This window comes from Hordeum vulgare, chromosome 3H, assembly GCF_904849725.1.
Source record: "Hordeum vulgare subsp. vulgare chromosome 3H, MorexV3_pseudomolecules_assembly, whole genome shotgun sequence".
In the NCBI taxonomy this organism is placed as follows: Eukaryota; Viridiplantae; Streptophyta; class Magnoliopsida; order Poales; family Poaceae; genus Hordeum; species Hordeum vulgare.
The window spans coordinates 305,088,864-305,107,536 of NC_058520.1; positions in this window are offsets into that span (position 1 = coordinate 305,088,864).

An 18,673-nucleotide genomic window follows, 5' to 3' on the forward strand; every position below is an offset into this window, starting at 1 on the left:
GTGACAGGAGCTTCAATATGGGAGCTATAATAGCGAGGAGGCTGAATAAAAATGCCAGCGAGGGGGGTTTGTTTGGTGGAGTTTATGCTACACGCTTAGCAAATTTTCTTGGAGTATCCATCCGTCTAGAAGACCCTCCTCTCCGTACAGCCTACGTTGATCGTGTCGCTCTAACACGCTACCAGTTCCTTGAGAGAGATCATGGATCCCTCCTATACCGCTTGATATTTAACCGGCAGCGCGTTTTCCATATTACCCTTCCTGCTGCTGCTTTCTTTGACTTTCAGGTAAAACGAAGATACTACATAACCATAGGAGAGGCAGAGGAGTATGAGAGGGAGGCGACTGCTGCTCGACTTCGTGAGGTAGCTATTCAGGCAGTGGCTGCAGCGATCCCGTATAACACCCATTATGATTTTGGGTTCCGCCAGGATCATCCTTGGGAGTAGACCAAGCTAGGCCAAAAGCCTAAGCTTGGGGGAATACGTGTTCTCACCGACTTTACATTCATGCTTATGCTTTCACTTTGTTAGCCGGTGTTTACACTTTGCCACTGTATTATCCATGCTAGTTTATTTTCGTTTTCTTGTTTTCTTGTTTTGTGTCCTTTTGAGAAAACCCAAAAATATTTTTCTTTCTTCTTTTGCTTGTTGGGAGCTTTCCCATGTAAATAGTTTTCTTTTTCTTTGTGTCAAGGTAGAAGATATTGGTTACAATATTTATTGGTTCTTACATGCTTACCTGTTTAGCTATCAAAGAGCCATATTATTTTGTCTTCTCATTTATGTTTGCCTGCAGATTTAGCTTAGTCCAATGCAAATGAAAGGCAACAACGATGATATATGATGAAGTGACTGAGACTGAAAAGCTGGTATGAAGTCTATCTATTTTGTTTTTGTAAATATGACTAGCTTGTCGACCCAGATTTAGCTTTGTTTTGAGAGAACCATGTTTGCAATGAAAACTTAGAGATCATAGTTTCTGATGCCATGCTTATTTAGCTGAGAGCTTATAATGGTTTGTCTTGAATGCCAACATAGATTTTGAGATGACTATGATGTAGTATGATAGGATGGTATTCTCCTTTGAATGTTTCAAGTGGCTTGACTTGGCGCATGTTCATGCATGTAGTTGAAACAAAATCAACATAGCCTCTATGATGTTCGTGTTCATGGTGATTTATATCATGTTCATGCTTGCATTCAATGTTAGTCAAACTCATTGCATCTTGATGACTCTTGTCGCTCTCTAGTTGGTCGCTTCCCAGTCTTTTGCTAGCCTTCACTTGTACTAAGCGGGAATACTGCTTGTGCATCCACTATCATAAACCCAAAAATATTTCCATGAGAGTCCACCATACCTACCTATTTGCGGTATCTACCTGCTGTTCCAAGAAAATTTGCATGTGCCATTCTCTAAACCTTCAAGAAATCAACTGTTTTTCATACCCGAACCGCTCATGTGGTGACAGGGGGCTATTGGTATCTTCCATGCTAGGAGTGTTATCCTTACCATGTGTTTATTCACTGTCATTCACGAGAAAGAGGCCGGTAATTGGAATGCCCAGTTCCACGCTTAAATCAAAACATAACTATAAAACAAGACTCCCCCCCCCCCGCATTGATGTTAGTATGGATGGTACCCGAGGATTCGGCTAGCCGTGGAGTGTGATTGATTGGTGGTGGGGGAGTTAAAACTTTACTTTTCTGTTTGGGAAACGCCTATAGCATGAGTAGCATGGAAGATATTGGGAACTCTTGGTCATTGCGTTGACAATGAAAGCATGCCACCAAAAATTATTATCTCTATTTTCAAAGCTTGAGCTCTGGCACCTCTGCAAATCAATGCTTCCCTCTGCGAAGGGCCTATCTATTTATTTTCTTGTCGAGTCATCCTCTTCTTATAAAGCACTAATTAGAGAGCACCTCTATCATTTTTATGCTTTGCTTTTGATTGATATTGAGTATGACTATGACTGGATCTTCGTTGCTATGAATTACAATGTTTAGTCAGCCCTTGATCTTTGAAAGTGCTCTGCATTTATGTTTTGCGGTCTCAGAAAGAGCTAGCGAGATACCACCTATTCATATTGCTTCATGCTTGTTTTGATTGAAGTGTTGGTATTTGAGACTCATTATTATTTGCTCGTTAGCTGATTATGCCATTGATATTAGTTTATCGTGAGACCTTTGTGTCATTTGCTTATGTGGTTAACTTGTGATCTTGCTGAAATTTTGGTTGTGAGTTAGACATAGTTGCAACAACAAGATCAAACAGAGTTTGTCAAAGTTTTTCTTTCTCTCTCAGTTTCTCAACTGAGTTGCTTGAGGACAAGCAAGGTTTTAAGCTTGGGGGAGTTGATACGTCTCCATCGTATCTACTTTTCCAAACTCTTTTGCCCTTGTTTTGGACTCTAATTTGCATGATTTGAATGGAACTAACCTGGACTAACGCTGTTTTCGGCAGAATTGCCTTGGTGTTATTTTCGTGCAGAAATCAAAGTTCTCCAAACGTCCTGAAAATTTACAGGGTGCGCTTTTGGAAAATATAAAAAATATCTGCGCCAAGTTCCACCTGAGGGGATGGGCTAGTGGGCCACAAGCCCTGGCTCCGCCACCACCCCCCTTGTGGCAGTGGGCAGGCTTGTGGGGCCCACACGGCTCTGCCGCCCCCAACCTCAGGTCTATAAGTCCCCTTTCGTCCCAGAAAAAATAAAGAGAGAAGTTTTCATCGCGTTTACGATACGGAGGCGCCGCCACCACCTGTTCTTCATCTGGAGGGCAGATCTGGAGTCCATCTTGGGCTCTAGAGAGGTGAAATCGTCGCCATCGCCATCATCAACCTTCTTCCCTCTCCAATTCCATGAAGCTCTTCATCGTTCGTGAGTAATCTATTCATAGGCTCGCTGTGCGGTGATGAGTAGGATGAGATCTATCATGTAATCGAGTTAGTTTCGATGGGGATTGATCCCTAGTATCCACTATGTTCTGAGATTGATGTTGCTACTACTTTTCCATGTTTAATGCTTGTCACTAGGGCCCGAGTGCCATGATTTCAGATCTTAAATTATTATGTTGTCACCAATATATGTGTGTTTTAGATCCAATCTTGCAAGTTGTAGTTACCTACTATGTGTTATGATCCAGCAACCCCGGAGTGACAATAACCGGAACCACTCCCGGTGATGACCATAGTTTGAGGAGTTCATGTGTTCACCAAGTGCTAATGTGTTGGTCCGATTCTTTATTAAAAGTAGAACCTTAATATCCCGTAGTTTCCTTTTGGACCCCGACGCCACGGGAGGGATGGACAATAGATGTCATGCAAGTTCTTTTCCCTAAGCACGTATGATGACACACGGAATGCATGCCTACATCACATTGACGAACGGGAGCTAGCCACATATCTCTCCGTGTTATAACTGTTGCATGATGAATATCATCCAAACAAATCACCGACCCATTGCCTACGAGTTTGTCCTACTCCTGCTGCTACTACTGTTACTTGTCTTGCTGTGATGCTGCTATTACTGTTGTTGCTGCTGTTACTTGTCTTGCTCTGCTGCTGCTACTACTATTGCTACTGCTGTTACTTGTCTTGCTCTTCTGCTACTGTTGCTACTATTGTCGCTTGCTACTGTTGCTACTTGCTACTGCTGTCACTACTGCTTTTCCTTGTCGCTGCTATTGCCCATTACACCGCCGTTACTCGCTACTTTGCTGTTACTACTTTGCTTGTAGATACTAATCTTTCAGGTGTGGTTGAATCTGACAATTCAACTGCTAATACTTGAGAGTATTCTCTCACCTCCCGTCGTGCGAATCATCAAATTTGGGTCAAATACTCTACCCTCGAAAACTGCTGCGATCCCATGCGCTTGTGGGCCGTCAACAACATTCTTCTAGTTTCGATTGTCGGGGAGTGCTAGCAGCATTCTTCTGGTGCCATTGAAAAGGGGAAGAACAGTTGGCATCACTCCTCTAGATACTTATATGATTCTTACGTGCATGATTATGATAGCTTCGTAATTCTCTCCGATCTATTCAAATAATTTGGCCAACTAGATCAATATTGCTTCGGTGAGCGAGGTGCATTGTGGTAGGTTCAACCTGGCAAATTTCTATATCCCAGTGCGAGAAGCGGACAAGATGCACCTTTCTGTTGCTGCTACTAAGGATAAACGATGGGGTTTATTTATATTGCTTCAGTTTACTTTGTCTACGACATGTCATTGTTCTCCATGCATTACTTTATTTTACTTAATACTCTAAATGATGTTGGATAGCGGTTGATGAGTTGAGTAATAGTAATAGGTGAAGGCAGGAGTCGGCCTATTTATTTATGGAAATGATCCCTATGTAGACATGATCATTGTCGTGAATATCACATAGATATCCGCTTTTCTGTCAATTGCCCAACAGTAATTTGTTTACCCATCGTATGCTATTTTTCAAGAGAGATGCCATTAGGGAAAGCTATGGCCCCGGGTCTATTCACAACATATTGATAAAAACCTTCATTACCTTGTTGTTATTTACTCTTTTTTATCCTTCTACCTACAATTATATACACACCTCACTTGCTTGCAATTAACAAGACAAGAGGATTGGCAACCCTCTTGCGCGTGATGGGTGCAAGTTGTTTGTTCGTTTGTGTGCAGCCACTGAAAACGGTTCTGGTTGATATTCCTATTGGTTAGATAGGCCTTGGTTTCATAACTGAGGGAAATACTTACCCACATTGTGTTGCGATAACCTGTTCCTCTTCGTGGAAAACCCAATGCAGATCACATGTATCACATGTATATAGGCATCACGTCCATATACAAGTATGCCGACTCTCCCTGCAACTACTACTATTGCTCCACTCATCCACAGTTATCCAGTATGCTTCTAGAGTATTAAGTGTAAAATAGAGTAATGCTTGGAGGAAGGTGACATGATGTTGACAAAGTAAGAGAAGCAATATGTTCAGACCCCATCGATTTGTCCTTAATGGCAACAACAAAAATACGTGTCATCTCCCTTTCTATCACTTGGATTGAGCACCGCAAGAAGATTGAACCCATCACAATGGACAATTCCCACTGAAGATGAATCAATCTAATTAGCCAAAGCAAACGGATAGATGGGAGAGAAATACAAAGCTATAACAATCATGCATAAAAGAATTCAGAGAAGTCTCAAGGTATATTCATGAATAATCTGATCATAAACCCACAATTCATCGGATCCCAACAAACACACCACAAAAGAGGATAACATCGGATAGATCACCGTAGGAACTGCGGTGAACTTTGTATGTAAGATTAAAGAGAGTGAAGAATCCATCTAGGTACTAGCTATGGACCCGTTAATCTAGATGGCCTCCGTGATCGACTCCCCCTCCGACAGGGCATCGGAAAAAGGTCTCGAGATGGGATCATGGTGTCGGTGCACTAAATTTTGGGCTTTTAGTGCCCCTTACTTGTGCACGGGCAGTTGCAGCCACACCCGCGGCAAGGCTTGCCGGGAGGCTGCAGAAGACAAACCCAGAGGCATTCAAGTCCAAAAGACTGAGGACAGAAGAACGAAGGCAGAAGCCGTGACAAGACACAGTCCCGGCAGGATCCCACTGCAGCACCAGTGACAAGTTGTCCTCGATATATGTCGACCCATCAGGATACGCGTCGAGCGACATCTGGGGAAGTATAGTGCAGATAGCACGCGTCCCTGCCCCGTAGCGCTCAGGGTCTGGGACGCGTGACGAAGCATTCAATGTGTCTGCCTTAACACGACAGTAATGTAGTGATCCCTATACACCCCGTGCGTGCACTGTTGACTGTGCACCCTGTGGGTGTCCTTTTCTGCCATTGTTGGTGACCCCTTTAACCTATAAAAGGAGGCCCAGGGCATGGACTTAGGGGTCATGGAACACTTAGACATTCCGCAGCTAGCCACTCCCAAACTGGCATAGCTCCCCATACACAATCTCTAGGGCTCAGTGCCTCAGTACATAGCAGTTGTACATGCCAAAGTGCTCCTGTAGCTCGAACCCTTGAACACAAAATATACACATGGTAGGAGTAGGGTGTTACGCTCCCGATCGACCCGAACCTGGGTAAATCTCTCATTGTGCTTGGCTGCTTGTTTTGCTCTTGGTGCAACTCTCTCCCCCGCCGAACCATAAAGGGATCCTTTCGGTCCCATAGGTGTCTTGTGCATTCGTTGCGCCGACATCTTTGGCGCGCCAGGTAGGGGGAAGAGGGTGCATTAACCTGAGCCAGCAGTGAGTGCATCAGTTTCGTCGTCATCGTCGCCATGGCTCCCAAGAGAAGGGGTCCAACGGTGGTCGACCCATCTGCGTCCGATATGCCAGCAGCCATGCACGCTGGCGACGACAGAGAAGCGGGCGGAAGAGGTGGAGGTCCTGAGCCTCCACGACATGTTGGGAACCCAATCCAGGCGAGCAGTGACCCGCACGCCGATAGGTCTAGGGGCGGGGCTACACGACCCACAGGCGGTGTGGCAAACTCCCAAGACGGAGAGGCACTTTCCAAGGCACCCACACCGGCCCACACGCTGCGGTCCTCCCAGGCCGCGCGCGATGAACGGGGCCGCAATGATGGCGGTTCCCAGCGTCCCTATGCAAGGACACCTGACCATCATTCTCAGGAAGCACAGGGCCGCCATGCACGTCGAGAAGCTGGCAGAAGCGGCATGAAGTCACGGGACTGTGATGGTGTTCCTAACACGGTTAGAAGCAAGAGCACCTCACGTTCCTCACATCTCATGCCGATGCCTACGCCAGGAGAAGCACTGGCGTGAGCAAAGATGCTCCTAGACTAACCTCCTGTAGCGGAGAAATGGGAGGAATGGAGGACTATGATCCAGAGCATCATCGCCCATGCTGACGGTGATGGACAGCGACAGGCGGGGCCATCGAAGCAACCGCCTACCAGGCAAACTCTCTCCCATGGCGAGAAGGCTGGGGGTGGTGCAACCATAGTGCACTCTCCTCCACGACAACAGCGATGTTTGCCACCTCCACGGATCAACGTCTCGAATGATTTGACGGTGTCGTCTGACACACGGACGCGCTGCGGTCAGCGTCAAGTTCTTAAGGAACGATGCAAGGAGGACACCCGTACCAGAATTGAACGACGACAGGAAGCGTGCCATCAATCTGATAAGTGCAGGGTGCATTGCCGATGAGTCTGTGCCAGGGTATCCTGGCTACCTACCTTACGAGGTGGGTTTTCCAGCGTTTACTTGTGAACTGCGGTGAGTACAGTGGCCCAGCTCCCGCATGTTCAAGATGGAGATCCTGGAAAATTACGATTGCAAGAACCACCCGTCGGAGTTCCTAAGCATCTACACCATTGCAGTGTAGGCTGCCAGGGGTCGCGACGACAAGATAGTCGCCAACTACTTCCTGTTGGTGCTCAAGCCCAAGGTCAGGTCGTGGTTGATGCATTTTCCCAAAAACTCCATTTCTTCTTGTGCAGACCTGTGCCAAGACTTCGTTGGTGCCTTTACTGATGGCCACCGAGCTCCTGGCCAGGAAAGTGACCTCCACCTCATTCCCTAGAAGGAAGGCGAGACCTTGCGCAAGTATATCCAGAGGTTCAGCCGCATTCGGCACAACATCCAAGACATTCATCCTGCCGCTCTCATCAGCGCGTTCCACCGAAACGTGCAGAACCGCGAGATCCGAGAAGAGCTGGCAATGAACAAGATCAGGGATGTCGCCAAGCTCTATGCTCTGGCTGACAAGTGTACGAGGGTGAAGAAGGGTGAAGGCTTCCCAGCGAGGAGGCTGGCACAGAGACCAACTCTGAAGAAGATGGCGCTGCCACCCCCGCAAAGAAGAGCCGACGCAAGAAGCGCAAGATCAAAGTTGTGTTTTCTATCGAGGGATCCGACAACCCCGACACCGCCAAGAAGGCCAGGGACGATGTCCCCGACAAGGACGTTGCTGGGTGGGCACCCTGCCAGGCCTTGGCGGCTGCCAACAAGCCGAAGGCTCCAACAAGCAATACTGCAAGATACATCGCACCAAGGGCCACGACCTCGAGTTGAGCAGCTTGTCGAGAAGCAAAAAGCTGAATACAAGAAGCGGAACAATGAGAAGGCCCAGGAAGGTGTTGATAGGTCTAGCAGGAAACATGGCGGTCGCCGCGGCAAGGCCAAGTAGAAGAAACGGAAGCCTGTCCGAGGCCGCGACAAGGGAGTTCCAAAAAGCTACGGACATGATGTGCGTTGATGGGGGCGCCTCGCTGCATTCTTCCCATAGCCGGCTTGAGAAGTGGGCACGTCAAGTGAATGTGGCAGAGCCATCTGTCGATGCCCGCAAGCCACTGAAGTGGTCCCACACGCCCATCATCTTTGACGCTGAGGATCACCCTCATCGCCCAACTGCGGTCGGGTGTTTGCCGTTGTTGGTTTTGCCAACAATCCGCAACCTCAAGGTGACAAAGATGTTGGTTGACGGTGGGGCCAGCATGAACATGATCAAGAGGCTTCAGATTCCTAATGAAGATCTCAAAGAAACGGGCATGTTTCAAGGGAAGGGATCGGCCCCGGGAAGATCCAGCCGAAAGGAAAGGTTACATGCAGGTGACATTTGACAACGACCTGAACTACAAGATGGAGAAGGTCGTCTTCGACGTTGTCGAGATTCCATTGGGATATAATGGGATCCTTGGCCGCCCAGTGCTGGCCAAGTTCATGGCGGCATCATACTATGCCTACAACACATTGAAGATGGTCGGGCCAATGAGCATCATTGTCATCAACTCCGACAAGAAGGATGTGCTCATCTGCACCAACCAGCTCTACTGGCAAGTAGTTACGGCGCCTGCCGCCAAGGCACCCGATCCTGCCGCTCGAGCTGGGGGAAGAAGAAGGCTGGCAAGAAGACCTCTTGCACACCGTCCGGCAAATGCACCTCCTCGGAGTGCTGCGTAGCTGTTGACGATGTGCTAGAGAGCTCCAACGCCAGGAGCAATAAGTCCAAGGAAGCTCCTCTAGAAACCAAGAAGGTGCCCGCCAAGGAGGATGGCACGGGTGGAACTTTCACCATAAGTTCCACCCTCGACAGCAAATAGAAAAGCATGCTCGTTGCCTTCCTGCGGGCGAATGTCGATGTGTTTGCATGGCAACCATCTAACATCCCCGGCGTTCCCCGGAAGGTGATTGAGCACCACCTTGCCGTCTGCCCTCACGCGCGGCCCGTCAAGCAGAAGGTCAGGAAGCAAGCTTTGGAGCAGCAAGATTTCATTGCCGAAGAGATCAAGAAGTTGGAGGCGACAGGCTTGGTTATAGGAGTCATCCATCCTACATGGCCGGTAAGAAGACCTCTTGCACACCCTCCTGCAAACGCACCTCCTCGGAGTGATGCGTAGCTGTTGACGATGTGCCGGAGAGCTCCAACGCTAGGAGCAGGAAGTCCAAGGCAGCTCCGCCAAAGACCAAGAAGGTGCCCGCCAAGGAGGGTGACATGGGTGGAACTTTCACCATAAGTTCCACCCTCGACAACAAATAGGAAAACACGCTTGTTGCCTTCCTCTGGGCGAATGTCGATGTGTTTGCATGGCGGCCATATGATATCCCCGGTGTTCCCAGGAAGGTGCCTGAGTACCACCTTTTTGTCTGCCCTCACGCGCGGTCCGTCAAGCAAAAGGCCAGGAAGCAAGCTTTGGAGCTGCAAGAGTTCATTGCCGAAGAGATCAAGAAGTTGGAGGCGGCAGGCTTGGTTTGGAGGAGTCATCCATCCTACATGGTTGGCCAATCCAGTTGTAGTGCACAAGGCAAATGGAAAATGGAGGTTATGTATCGAATTTACTGACGTCAATAAAGTGTGTCCCAAAGATCCTTTTCCCTTGCCGCACATCGACCAGACTGTGGACTCCATTGCCGGTTGTGACCTGCTATCGTTCCTTGATGCCTATTCAGGGTATCACCAGCTCTTCATCGCCAAAGAAGATGAAGAAAACAACATGTTCATCACCCCTTGCGGCACGTACTGCTTTGTACGCATGCCTTTCGGGTTGAAGAATGCCGGCTCCACGTTTGCCACAACAAACCAAATTGGTTTTCAACCACAGGTCCATAGACATATGGAAGCCTACATGGATGACATAGTGGTGAAAACCAAGGACATGGCAACCCTCATACAAGACCTAGAAGAAACATTTGCAAATCTGCGCAAGATCAACTTGAAGCTCAATCCAGAGAAGTGTGTGTTTGGTGTCCCATTCGACAAGCTTCTTGGGTTCTTCGTGTCTCGGCGTGGGATTGAGGCCAATCCTGACAAGATCAAGGCCATGGAGCTGATCAAGCACAGAAGCGCGTCAAGGATGTGTGCCGCCTTGTTGGCTGCGTTGTTGCTCTAAGAAGGTTCATCGCCAAGTCTGATGAGCGTGCTGTCACACCCTGTTTTTACCTCACTTCCACTCTAGTATCAAAATATGAGTTTATTAAAAAAATCAAAAACCATGTTGTGAGTGCATGATTGTCATTGTGTGTTTGAATGCTTGATGAGTGGGATCAAAAACCATATTTTCATAACATGACATTTCCCAAAAGTATTTTTTTTCTTATTTTTGACTATTTCCAAACTAAGCTTTGGGTTGCACTGCAAGTCCTTGATGACAGAGGAGTGCCTTTACCCAAAGATGGTAATCTGGTTTTAAAACTATTTTAGCACTCCAAAATCATAAAATAATTATTTTATAAGTTATTTTCCTATTTCAAATGCATGTCCATTTTTGAGGCGAGAAATGATATTTCTATATGGAAAATTACTTTTATGCCTTAGAAAAATCTGAGAAAATTTGGAGATACTCACAGGACATATATTTTTCATACATAAGTTTTTCAACCCCTTTTATATTCAAAATATTTGAGCAAATACTTGAAAACCTATTCTATCTGTTTTGATCTTTTGACATAGTTCCAAAGGAAATATTTCGAATAAAAAAACAGGAAATTCCAGAAACCTTCCCAAGCTATATTTGGTGGCGACGCCAAGTTTCACCTCATTCCAATGTGATTTAGTTCACTAAATGATCCTAAAACCCTCTCTGTCCAGAACCAAGTTGAATCATATCTACATTGCAAAGTTTATCCAAATGGCTTGAAACTTTGCAGGAGTGTTCATGTTGGAAATATGCCCTAGAGGCAATAATAAATTAGTTATTATTATATTTCTTAGTTCATGATAATCGTTTATTATCCATGCTATAATTGTATTGATAGGAAACACAATACTTGTGTGGATACATAGACAAAACACTGTCCCTAGTAAGCCTCTAGTTGACTAGCTCGTTGATCAAAGATGGTCAAGGTTTCTTGGCCATAGGCAAGTGTTGTCACTTGATAACGGGATCACATCAGTAGGAGAATCATGTGATGGACTAGCCCAAACTAATAGACGTAGCATGTGATCGTGTCATTTTGTTGCTACTGTTTTCTGCGTGTCAAGTATTTGTTCCTATGACCATGAGATCATATAACTCACTGACACCGGAGGAATGCTTTGTGTGTATCAAACGTCGCAACGTAACTGGGTGACTATAAAGATGCTCTACAAGTATCTCCGAAGGTATTAGTTGAGTTAGTATGGATCGAGACTGGGATTTGTCACTCCGTGTGACGGAGAGGTATCTCGGGGCCCACTCGGTAATACAACATCACACACAAGCCTTGCAAGCAATGTGACTTAGTGTAAGTTACGGGATCTTGTATTACGGAACGAGTAAAGAGACTTGCCGGTAAACGAGGTTGAAATAGGTATACGGATACTGACGATCGAATCTCGGGCAAGTAACATACCGAAGGACAAAGGGAATGACATACGGGATTATATGAATCCTTGGCACTGAGGTTCAAACGATAAGATCTTCGTAGAATATGTAGGATCCAATATGGGCATCCAGGTCCCGCTGTTGTATATTGACCGAGGAGTCTCTCGGGTCATGTCTACATAGTTCTCGAACCCGCAGGGTCTGCACACTTAAGGTTCGACGTTGTTTTATGTGTATTTGAGTTATATGGTTGGTTACCGAATGTTGTTCGGAGTCCCGGATGAGATCACGGACGTCACGAGGGTTTCCGGAATGGTCCGCAAACGAAGATTGATATATAGGATGACCTCATTTGATTACCGGAAGGTTTTCGGAGTTACCGGGAATGTACCGGGAATGACGAATGGGTTCCGGGAGTTCACCGGGGGGGCCACCCACCCCGGGGAAGCCCATAGGTATTGGGGGTTCCGCACCAGCCTTAGTGGGCTGGTGGGACAGCCCAAAAAGGGCCTATGCGCATTGGGAAGAAAATCAAAGAGAAAAAGAGAAAAAAGGAGGAGGTGGGAAAGGGGAGAAGGACTCCACCTTCCAAACCAAGTAGGACTCGGTTTGGGAGGGGAATCCTTCCCCCCTTGGCTCGGCCGACCCCTTGGGGGTTCTTGGACCCCAAGGAAAGGCTCCCCCTCTCCCGCCTATATATAGTGGGGTTTTGGGGCTGATTTGAGACAACTTTGCCACGGCAGTCCGACCACATATCTCCACGGTTTTACCTCTAGATCGCGTTTCTGCGGAGCTCGGGCGGAGCCCTGCTGAGATGAGATCATCACCAACCTACGGAGCACCGTCACGCTGCTGGAGAACTCTTCTACCTCTCCGTCTCTCTTGCTGGATCAAGAAGGCCGAGATCATCGTCGAGCTGTACGTGTGCTGAACGCGGAGGTGCCATCCGTTCGGCACTAGATCGTGGGGCTGATCGCGGGATAGTTCGCGGGGCGGATCGAGGGACGTGAGGACGTTCCACTACATCAACCGTGTTCACTAACGCTTCTGATGTACGGTCTACAAGGGTACGTAGATCACACATCCCCTCTTGTAGATGGACATCACCATGATAGGTCTTCGTGCGCGTAGGAAAATTTTTGTTTCCCATGCGATGTTCCCCATCAGTGGCATCATGAGCTAGGTTCATGCGTAGATGTCTTCTCGAGTAGAACACAAAAGTTTTTGTGGGCGGTGATGTGCGTTTTGCTGCCCACCTTAGTCTTTTCTTGATTCCGCGGTATTGTTGGATCGAAGCGGCTTGGACCGACATTACTCGTACGCTTACGAGAGACTGGTTTCATCGCTACGAGTAACTCCGTTGCTCAAAGATGACTGGCGGGTGTCAGTTTCTCCAACTTTAGTTGAATCGGAATTGACCGAGGAGGTCCTTGGATGAGGTTAAATAGCAACTCATATATCTCCGTTGTGGTGTTTGCGTAAGTAAGATGCGATCCTACTAGATACCCATGGTCACCACGTAAAACATGCAACAACAAAATTAGAGGACGTCTAAGTTGTTTTTGCAGGGTATGCTTGTGATGTGATATGGCCAACGATGTGATGTGATATATTGGATGTATGAGATGATCATGTTGTAATAGTTAATATTGACTTGCACGTCGATGGTACGGCAACCGGCAGGAGCCACAGGGTTGTCTTTAAACTAACATTTGTGCTTGCAGATGCGTTTACTATTTTGCTAGGATGTAGCTTTAGTAGTAACAGCATGAGTAGCACGACAACCCCGATGGCGACACGTTGATGGAGATCATGATGATGGAGATAATGGTGTGACGCCGGTGACAAGAAGATCGTGCCGGTGCTTTGGTGATGGAGACCAAGAAGCACATGATGATGGCCATATCATGTCACTTATGAATTGCATGTGATGTTAATCCTTTTATGCACCTTATCTTGCTTAGAATGATGGTAGCATTATGAGGTGATCTCTCACTAAAATTTCAAGATGAAATTGTGTTCTCCCCAACTGTGCACCGTTGCGACAGTTCTTCGTTTTGAGACACCACGTGATGATCGGGTGTCATAGACTCAACGTTCACATACAACGGGTGCAAAAAAGTTGCACACGCGGAACACTCGGGTTAAGCTTGACGAGCCTAGCATGTGCAGACATGGCCTCGGAACACATGAGACCGAAAGGTCGAGCATGAATCGTATAGTTGATATGATTAGCATAGAGATGCTTACCACTGAAACTATTCTCGACTTACGTGATGATCGGACTTGAGATAGTGGATTTGGATCATGTACCACTCAAATGACTAGAGAGATGTACTTTTTGAGTGGGAGTTCTTAAGTAATATGATTAATTGAACTAATTGTCATGAACATAGTCTAATGGTCTTTGCGAATTACGATGTAGCTTGCGTTATAGCTCTACTATTTTTATATGTTCCTAGAGAAAATTTAGTTGAAAGTTGATAGTAGCAAACTTTGCAGACTAAGTCTGTAAAACCGAGGATTGTCCTCGTTGCTACGCAGAAGGCTTATGTCCTTAATGCACCACTCGGTGTGCTGCACCTCGAGCGTCGTCTGTGGATGCTGTGAACATCCGACATACACGTTTCTGATGAGTACACGATAGTTCAGTGCAAAATACTTAATGGCTTAGAAGCAAGGCGCCGAAAACGTTTTGAAACGTCACGGAACATAAGTGATGTTCTAAAGAGATGAAATTTTGATTTCATGCTTGTGCCCTTGTTAAGAGGTACGAGACATCCGACAAGATTCTTTGTCCACAAAGTAAAGGAGAAAAGCTCAATCGTTGAGCGTGTGCTCAGATTGTTTGAGTACGACAATCGCTTGAATCAAGTGGGAGTTAATCTTCCAGATGAGATAGTGATGGTTCTCCAAAATCACTGCCACCATACTGTGAGAGCTTCGTGATGAACTATAACGTATCAAGGATAAATACAATGATCCTTGAGTGATTCGCGATGTTTGACACTGCGAAAGTAGAAATCAAGAAGGAGCATCAATAGTTGATGGTTAGTAAAACCACTAAGTTTCAAGAAAGGCGAGGGCTAGAAGGGATACTTCGTGAAACGGCAAAACAGTTGCTGCACTAATGAAGAGACCCAAGATTAAACCCAAACCCGAGACTAAGTGCTTCTGTAATGAGGGGAACATTCACTGAGGTAGAGCAACTCTAGATACTTGGTAGATAAGAAGGCTGGCAAAAAGTCGAAAGAAGTATATTTGATATACATGATGTTGATGTGTACTTTACTAGTACTCCTAGTAACATGAGGGTATTGGATACCGGTTCGGTTGCTAAGTGATTACTAACATGAAATGGAAGGTACGACATAAACGGAGACTAGCTAAAGGCGAGGTGACGATATGTGTTGGAAGTGTTTCCAAGCTTGATATGATCAAACGTCGCACGCTCCCTCTACCATCGGGATTGGTGTTAAACCTAAATAATTGTTATTTGGTGCTTGCGTTAAGCATGAACATGATTGGATCGTGTTTATTGCAATACGATTATTCATTTAAAGAGAATAATGGTTACTCTATTTTCTTGAATAATCACCTTCAATGGTTTATTGAATCTCGATCGTAGTGTTACACATGTTCATGATACTGGTGCCAAAAGATACGAGGTAATGATGATAGTACCACTTACTTGTGGCACTGCCGCTTGAGTCATGTTGGTATAAATTGCATGAAGAGGCTCCATGCTGATGGATCTTTATACTCACTTGATTTTGAATCACTAGTGACATGCAAATCATACTACATGAGCAAGGCCTTGTTTTCATTGAGATGAAGCGAGATAGTAAATTGTTGGAAGTGATACATTTTGATATATGCAATCCAATGGGTGCTAAGGCACGCAGTGGATATCATTATGTTCTTACTTCAATAACGATTTGAGTAGATACTAGAGTATTTACTTAATGAATCACAAGTCTGAAATATTGAAAAGTTCAATTCTGTTTCGGAGTGAAGTTCATCGTAACAAGAGGATAAACTGTCTACGATATGATCATAGAAATGAATATCTGAGTTACGAGTTTTGGTACGCAGTTAAGACAATGTGGAAATTGTTTCGCAGTTCAGGCCACCTAGAACATCATAGTGTGATGATGTGTCTGAACGTCATAGCCACGCACTATTTGGTATGGTGCATGCTATGATGTCTCTTATCGAATTACCACTATTGTTTATGGGTTATGCATTAGAGACAACCGCATGCACTTTAAATAGGCACCGCATGTTTCCGTTGAGATGACATAGTATAGACTGAGGTTTAGAGAAATCTAAACTGTCGTTTCTTGAAAGTTTGGGGCTTCGACACTTATGTGAAAAAGTTTCAGTCTGATAAGCTTGAACCCAAGCGGATAAGTGCATCTTCGTAGGATATCCAAAACAGTTGGGTACATATCCTATCTCAGATCCGAAAGCTAAGTGTTTGTTTCTAGAAACGGATCCTTTCTCGAGGAAAGGTTTCTCTCGAAAGAATTGAGTGGGAGGGTAGTAGAACTTGATGAGGTTATTGAACCATCACTTCAACCAGTGTGTAGCAGGGCGCAGGAAGTTGTTCCTGTGGCGCCTACACCAATTGAAGTGGAAGCTGATGATGGTGATCATCAAGCATCGGATCAAGTTACTACAAGCCTCATAGGTTGAGAAGGTCGCGTACTACTACAAAGTGGTACGGTAACCCTGTCTTGGAGGTCATGTTGTTGAGCAACAGTGAACCTACGAGTTATGGAGAAAGCGATGGTGGGCCCAGATTCCGACAAATGGCTCGAAGCCATGAAATCCGAGAGAGGATCCATGTATGAAAACAAAGTGTAGACTTTGGAAGAACTACTTGATGGTCATAGGACTATTGAGTAAAGATGGATCTTTAAAAGGAAGACTGACGATGATGGCGATAAGTCACTATTAAGAAAAGCTCGACTTGTCGCAAAGATGTTTTCGACAAGATCAAACAGTTGACTATGATGAGACTTTCTCACTCGTAGCGATGCTAAAAGTCTGTTAGAATTATGTTAGTTGTTGATGCATTATTTATGAAATATTGCACATAGTATGTGAAAACATTGTTTTCTCAACGGTTTCCTTGAGCAAACATTGTATGTGATACAACCAGAAGGTTTTGTCGATCCTAAAGATACTAGCAAGTATGCAAGCTCCAGTGATCCTTCAATGGACTGGTGCAAGCATCTCGGAGTTGGAATATACACTTTGATGAGATGATCAAAGATTTGGGTCTGTACAAGGTTTATGAGAAACTTGTATTTCCAAAGAAGTGAGTGGGAGCACTATAGAATTTCTGATAAGTATATGTGGTTGACATATTGTGGATCAGAAGTAATGTAGAATTTCTATAAAGCATACAAGGTTGTTTGAAAGGGTTTTTCAGAGGAATACCTGGATTGAGCTACTTGAACGTTGAGCATCAAAGATCTATGGAGATAGATCGAAAGCGCTTAATGGAAGTTTCAACAAGATGCATGCCTTGACAAGTTTTTTGAAGGAGTTCAAAATAGATCAGCAAGGAAGGAGTTCTTGGTTGCGTTGTAAGGTGTGAATTTGAGTAAGACTCAAAACCCGACCCCGGCAGAATAAAGAGAATAGACGAAGGTCGTCTTCTATGCCTTAGCTGTAGAATCTAAAGTATGCCATGCTGTGTACCGCACCTGATGTGTGCCTTGACTCAAAGTCTGTTGAGAGGTACACAGAGTGATCCATGGTTGAATAACTAGCAGCGGTCAAAATTTATCCTTAGTAACTAATGGACTAAGGAGTTTTTCTCGATTATGGAGGTGGTTAAAGAGTTCGTCGTAAAGGGTTACGTCGATGCAAGCTTTGACACTAATCCTAATAACTATGAGTAGTGAAACGGATTCGTATAGTAGAGTAGATATTTGGAGCATTTCCAAATAGCTCGTAGTAGCAGCATCTATAAGATCACATAAAGATTTGTAAAGAACGCACGGATCTGAAAGTTTCAGAACCGTTGACTAAAACCTCTCTCACGAGCAAGACGTGATCAGACCCCATGACTATATGGGTGTTGGATTCGTTGGAATCACATGGTGATGTGAACTAGATTATTGACTCTAGTGCAAGTGGGAGACTGTTGGAAATATGCCCTAGAGGCAATAATAAATTAGTTATTATTATATTTCTTAGTTCATGATAATCGTTTATTATCCATGCTATAATTGTATTGATTGGAAACACAATACTTGTGTGGATACATAGACAAAACACTGTCCCTAGTAAGCCTCTAGTTGACTAGCTCGTTGATCAAAGATGGTCAAGGTTTCCTGCCCATAGGCAAGTGTTGTCACTTGATAACGGGATCACATCATTAGGAGAATCATGTGATGGACTAGACCCAAACTAATAGACGTAGCATGTTGATCGTGTCATATTGTTGCTACTGTTTTCTACGTGTCAAGTATTTGTTCCTATGAACATGAGATCATATAACTCACTAACACCGGAGGAATGCTTTGTGTGTATCAAACGTCGCAACGTAACTGGGTGACTATAAAGATGCTCTACAGGTATCTCCGAAGGTATTAGTTGAGTTAGTATGGATCGAGACCAGGATTTGTCACTCCGTGTGACGGAGAGGTATCTCGGGGCCCACTCGGTAATACAACATCACACACAAGCCTTGCAAGCAATGTGACTTAGTGTAAGTTACGAGATCTTGTATTACGGAACGAGTAAAGAGACTTGCCGGTAAACGAGATTTAAATAGGTATACGGATACTGACGATCGAATCTCGGGCAAGTAACATACCGAAGGACAAAGGGAATCACATACGGGATTATATGAATCCTTGGCACTGA